Source organism: Spermophilus citellus, assembly GCF_964194105.1.
Source record: "Spermophilus citellus genome assembly, chromosome: 9".
Taxonomy (NCBI): Eukaryota; Metazoa; Chordata; class Mammalia; order Rodentia; family Sciuridae; genus Spermophilus; species Spermophilus citellus.
Window position 1 is genome coordinate 98,781,441 of NC_138191.1, and position 6,951 is coordinate 98,788,391.

Here is a 6,951-nt window from a genome sequence, read left to right on the forward strand (position 1 = left end):
GGGTCAGTGATTGGGTCTCCGGGGTCAGTGGTCAGGCACACCCCCACACGGATGGGCTCTCTCATCAGGAAAGGGTCGGGATAGCTCCGACACAGCCAGAGCGCCTCAGGCCCTTAACGGGAGTCACCCAATCACATGTCAGAATGGCTCCCCACAAGGGACCATGAATTATTCACCTCTGTGCAAAGCAGGTATGTATTAGTCAGCTTTTTTACCACTTATAACAAATATCTTAGATAATTGACTTATAAAGATAAAATGTTTATTTTGTTTTACAGTTTTGGAGATTCTAATTCATGGTCCATCGGCCCCACTGCTTTTGGTCTTGTGATGAGGCAGAACATCATAGACGGAGTGTATAGGAGAGCATAATCACTCACTTTGTGGCCAGTACATAAGAGAGAGAAAGGGGCCAAGGTCCCACTATCCTATCCCCTTCAAGGGCATGCCCTCGTGGCCTAAAGACTTCTCAATAAGTCCTACCTCTTAAAGGTATCATCCTCTCCCAACAGCGCCAATCTGGGTACCAAACCTTTAACATATAGACCTTTGTATCCAAACCATCATATGATGCTCAGGAGATATTTTCTAGTTGGATGAGTAGATGAATAAATGAGGGAGTGACATTCCAGGGAAAGGGAAAAACTCATTCAAACTCATGGAGATGTTATGGAACAGGTCACATACAGAGAACACCAAACAGTTTAAAGTCATTGGAGATCAAGGTATGAGGAGCATGTGACTAGCAATGAGACTGAAAGCTAGATGGGCCCAATTACCAGGATTATGTTAAACAGATGGACTTCAGAGGAAGGCAATGGGGGTTTTAAACTGGGCTTAGGAAGAGTCCTGTACTCCAGTATGGAATGTGGATTATAGGGAGGATTGAAGGTTATTGTGGGAGTAGGACAGTGAGGAAGATTTGGTCATGGAATGGAGAAGAAGGGATGAAATGGAGAGCTCCAGAAAAGTAGAATGGGCTAGCACTGGTGAAGGGTTGGTAGGGTGGGCAAGGGAGAGAGGAATAGTGGGTAGTTCCCAGGTTCTGACCATTTGACTATTCACATGTTAAATGTTTCCTGTGTACGTTTCCACCCCTGTTGACAGCACTGTGTCTTGGTGACAGGACAGTGCCCTCAGTGTGCATTTTAACCAATTTCACTTGATAAAGAGATGTAGATGGGGAGAATGAACTTGCACATTCATTTATTTTACAAATGAAGAAACTGATGCATAGGGAAGAAGGAAAAAGTGATTAGTGCTTGAGGTGGCATTTGAGATTCTCATCATTTTTTTCTCATTTATCCAAATATGTGTTCACTCCTGAGATAGATTGGCAAAAGGACCTAGGTTCCTCCCTTCCCTCTATCCATGCCTCTTTGTAATGAGACTTTGCTCTCCTTCCCAATCAGAGGCAGAGTTTACTTTACCATCCCCTTGTGTTGGGCTTATGACTTGAATTGATCAACAGAATGTATTATAGGTGATATGATGATTTTTGAGGTTTGGCCCTAAGAGATTGTATCTTCTGCTTTTACCCTCTTGGAACACTGCCCTGAGGCTAGCATGTAAGTTTGTCTAGCTTACTGGTACATGGAGGCCACATGAAGAGAAACCATGGTGCCCAGCTAGCACCAACTGCCAGACATATGAGTGAGGACATATTAGACCTTCCTTCTTGTCCAGCTGATCTTCCATCTGAAAGCAGCTCCTAAGTAATCCGAAGTGAAACTAGCAATGGAGCTATATAACCACCCACAGGATTGTGAGAAATAATAAATTATTTTTGTTTTAAGCCATTGAATTTTGGGGAGTGGTTTGTTATGCAGCAATAGATAACAGAAACAACTTCTCTGATCCCTATGTCAATAGATGGCTTTACTATCTACTTGGTTGCCAAAGCCCTTTCCATCATATTTCACATTTAATCTGCCACCAAGTCCAAGGAATTTTTACCTTTCAATATATATCACAAAACTCTACTTTCTACCTTCCCCATAGCTATGATTTAGTTCTGGTTCTTTTTGTCTCTTGCTTGGATTATTGTAGCAGTCTCTTGACTGTTTTCCCTATCTCCTGTTTCCCTGCTTCCTACCCTTCCAATCTAAGTCATTGGGTTTCTACAACAGTCAGAGTTAACTTTCTTACAGACACATGTTATCATGTTACTCCATTGCTTCAAACCTTTTTTCTTTGCAAGGTAAAGTCCAAAACCCTTAATATGATTTACAAAGCCTTGGACTATCTGATCCCAACCTGTTTTTGTGGCCCCATCTTCCACCATTCCTCTCAATGAACTCTACATTATTGAGCTGTTTCACAGGTTCTGGTGGGCTTCAGGAACCTGCTTTAACTCCTCTGTTAAAGGAGGCATGAGGCAACCTACCGAAGAGTTTGAATAAGAACACTTGACCTGTGATTTTGGCTAAGTTCACAGGCTGACAACGAGGGACTCACACTAGGATAAATATTTGTCCTGTGAAGATTTACTAATTCCAAATGACATCCACATATGATACTACCTTTTAAAAGTGACTGATCTCTGTCAAGAATACAAATAATGATGAATGTTGGTGAGGATGTGGGGGAACGATACACTCATACATCGCTGGTGGGACTACAAATTGGTGCAATCACTCTGGAAATCAGTATGAAGGTTCCTCAGAAAACTTGGAAAGGAATGACCATTTGTCCCAGTTATCCCAACTCCTCAGTATATACCAAAAAGACTTAAAATCAGCATACTATAGTGAAATATCCACATCAATGTTTATAACCATTCAATTAACAATAGCTAAGCTATGAAACCAGTGTAGGAACCCTTCAACAGATAAATGGATAAAGAAAATGTGGCATATGTACATAATAAAATACTACTTAGCCACTACAAAGAACAACTTTATGACTTTTGCCAGCAAATGGAAGAAACTGGAGACTATCATATTAAGTGAAATAAGCCAATCACAGAAAACCAAAGCCAGATGTTCTCTGATATGCAGATGCTAACATACAACAAGGTGGGGTGGTGTAGAAGTTCAGTAGATTAAACAAAGGGGAATGAAGGGAAGGGAAAGAGAATGGGAATTGGAAAGACAGTAAAGGAATCAGATATAACTTTCCTATGTTCATATATAAATACACCACTAGTGAAACTCCACCTCCTAATTAGAATAAGTTATATTCCATGTATGTATAGTATGTCAAAATACACTCTATTGTCATGTAAATCTAAAAAGAACAAATAAAAAAAATTTTTAAATGACTGATTCTCATATGATAAAAACATAAATTTGGGGGCTGTGGCTCAAGCTGTAGTGCGCTCACCTGGCATGCGTGGGGCACTGGGTTTGATCCTCAGCACCACATAAAAATAAAAAAATAAAGATATTGTGTCCACCAAAAACTAAAAAATAAATATTTAAAAAAATATATTAAAAAATTCTCTCTCTTTAAAAAAACATAAATTTTATAAAAATTTATGAAAATAAAAAATATGAACTAGAGAAGGTTGATTTCTTGATCTTAACAACTAGAAAAGATTCTAGGAAATTTTGTTGTAGAAACAATGGTATTCGCTGAGCAACCAAAATTCTCAGGCCTGATAGAAAAACCCCTGGCCTTGGTGTCAGACAGACTCCAAGATAAATGGCTCTTCCATTTACCAAATGTGTGACCTTGAGCAAGTTACATAAGCTTTCTGATTCCAATTTTCTTATCTATGAAAAGAGGCTGATAATCCATACCTTGCATGATTATATTGAGGATTAAAGGGGATAAAATATGTAATTCAAAGTTCTCTACAAGATTTTTGTCAATTCCATGAGAGCCCGTGCTCTTAGAGGTGCCTCCAGTCTCCTTTTTCAATTAAGACAAAACAAAGCATTGCTTAACTTCCTTACTCATGCACCATCGTGATTCCTCTCAGAAAGCATTTGTAGGTGTGGTAGACTCTCTTGACATCTTGAGAGTCACAGAAGGTGTCACATCATATGTATTACAAACCACTTACTCCATTTTAGGCATGCCAGTGCTTAAAACCCTTTGCCCACCCACCATGGGAGGATCTATTCTGACTCTACCCATGCAGAATCTACCTTTACACTGATTTTCTTACTTATCTTTTTCCTTTTCCCCCTCCCATCTCTCTTTATTACCCCTCCCTCCCATTTTGCCAACTGAATTTCAAATTCTCCTCCATCTTTTTACATAGAGCAATTTTGTGGTGCTCCCCCCTTCTCTCCCAGACTTACAGATCCACATTCAGGGACTCAAATAAGACAAAGAATCTTCTGTGTGTTAGCATCTATCCTTCTTAGAAAGCAGTTGTGGTTAAATATAGCATTTTTTCTGTTATAATAACCACAAGGTTTCATATTTATTGAGTGCTTACTCTGTACCTAGCCTTTTATTAAGTGCTTTCCAGTAGCTCATTTGCTCATTTTATCTTCACAATTCTGGAAGGTAGTTCTTGTTATGTTCCTCAAATAAGGAAGGGATACACATGTCAAAAAAAATAAGGCAACTAACATAGATTGTACAGCAAACCAGTATTGTGACAAGGATTGAAAACCAGGTCTGCTGGCCCCAAGCCTGTTCTCTTTCTTTTATATATGGCCTTTCAGGGGGAGGATAAGGAGAAAGACCTGAGGCTACATAAAAGCAATGCCATCTGTTCTCATATTGTTTCACAACTTTAAAAGGATAGTTTTATATGTTATTATTCCTGTGAAGAATGAATAATCATTATCTTCTCACCAATTTTGAAATGAGGAAAGTAAGGGTTTATTGGAGAAAGTAAGTGAATAGTCAGCATAGGATGTTTGCTTTTTTTTTTTTAAATATATTTTTAGTTGTAGATGGACACAATATCTTTATTTATTTTTATGTGGTGCTGAGGATTGGACCCAGTGCCTCACGCATGCGAAGCAGGTGCTCTACAAATGAGCTACAGCCCCAGCCCTTAGGATGTTTGCTTTTGAGATTACAGAGGTCCCAATAGTAAGTGATCAAGGGGTTCAGTATACTATGGGAGATGGTGGCCTCAGTAATGTAAAAACAAGGCCAGTGACTGAGAGCCCAGAAACCCATGACTATTGAAGTCACTATAAGGATTGTAGGACAGGGGCTAGTGAGGATGACGATGAGCCAGGGGTTGAAATAGTTAATATGTAAGAGAAACTGAGGTCAGCGGTGAGGAAGGGTATGAGGATGGTATGGTTGGAGAGCAAAGGAGAAGAAATTTCTGTACAAGCGGGGAAGTGGCAATACTGGCCCATCTCCTAGTTTTATGGTGTGTGGGTAGTGGGAAAATGAGAAGCCTTCTCGTAGAGAGCTAAAAAGGGAGCAGGGTCCTGGAGGAGAGTAATATTTCAATAAATACAAAGAAGTAACCTGAGTACTCTGAAGAAGCAGTGGGTATAGGAGAGTTTGTTGACAAAGGAAGAGGGCTCTAGGGGACACAGGGAAAAGGGCTGTCTGAGAAATGGGCAGTAGAAATGAGTGAAAGGGTTGGGAAGAAGCTCAGAATAGAATAAAGGATTGAGTCTGAGGGACAGGACAGACAAGCAGAAGGACTGTTAATTTGGGTGATTGCCTAGGCTGGGGGGAAAGAATGTAGACAGGTTCAGAATGCAACTTGGTGAAAAACTGGTTTTGGTATTTGACTCAGACCTCTAAGATTTGGTATAGGGGAAGAGTGTAGGGAAGGACGACTACTTTAGACTAAAACAGTCAGCTGGCTCCTGTGGCCTCAGGAAGACTGGAAGTGAAGTCCACAAGAGGGTTTGAAGGTGGGTTGCTAATTATCTTCTGTACATACCACTCTTGGAAGAGTGGGACTTTTTAATGCTCAGGCAAGAAAACTTTCCCATTCCAGTTGGTAGCCTCCAAGCTACTGCTGGTAATGGGGAAACACTGAAAGTTTTCTTTTCTTTTTCTTTTGGTTTGTTTTAAAACCAGGTTGATAGTGACATTTAAAAAGGTTACTCAGGGGGCTTGGATTGTGGCTCAGTGGTAGAGCTCTTGCCTAGCACATGTGAGGCACTAGGTTCTATCCTCAGTATTACAAATAAATAAATAAATAAATAAATAAATAAATAAATAAATAAATAAATAAATGTATTGTATTCATCTACAACTAAAATTAATAATAGTAATAAAAAATTTTACAAAAAGGTTACTCAGGCCACTGATGTAGGGGAGGTATTGGAGAGCAGAATTAGGAATAACAAAGCTATTGCTTTAGTCCAGGCAAGAAGTAATGAATCCTGAATCAGAGAATGGGCAGTAGGAATCAAGAGGAAGGGCAAGGATATACTAAGGCCAGGAGGGGTGGGGCTTGGAAGCTGCTAGCTTGGAAGAATGAAAAGATGGGAGGCCAGCTGGGTCTACCCGGACTGCAGAGCAAGTGAAGGAATGCATCAAATAGAGGACGATACCCAGATTTCTGGCTTAGTTTCTACTTGTAGTCCGCCATCAAGGTTCTGCCTCTCTCTCCCTCCCTCCCTCCCTCCCTCCCTCCCTCCCTCCCTCCCTCTCTCCCTCTCTCTCTCTCTCTCTCTCTCTCTCTCTCTCTCTCTCTCTCTCTCTCTCTCTCTCTCTCTCTCTCCCTCCCTCTCTCTGGGCTTTTGTGAGGAAGGAGCGATGTAACCCGCAAGAAAGTTATTTGAAAAAAGGAAAGCTCAGTGCCTATCATCATCTATCATTAAAGCTCTCTGGTCACCCAGTAGATTATCTGTGGAGCAAGATGTGAGAATTAAGGTAAATCACAATAGCCACCCAAATATGGGGGAGCTGTGGGCCCCCAAGATACCTTGGATTTCCCACACCTGCCAGGAGCCAGGGGCGGGGCGAACACGGACTCCGCCCCTGGGCGGGGACTGGACTCAGCGGGAGCTGAACCCAGCTGGAGCCTGAGTGAGCCTCAGTCCTCAGCCGCTGAGGTGGGGACCA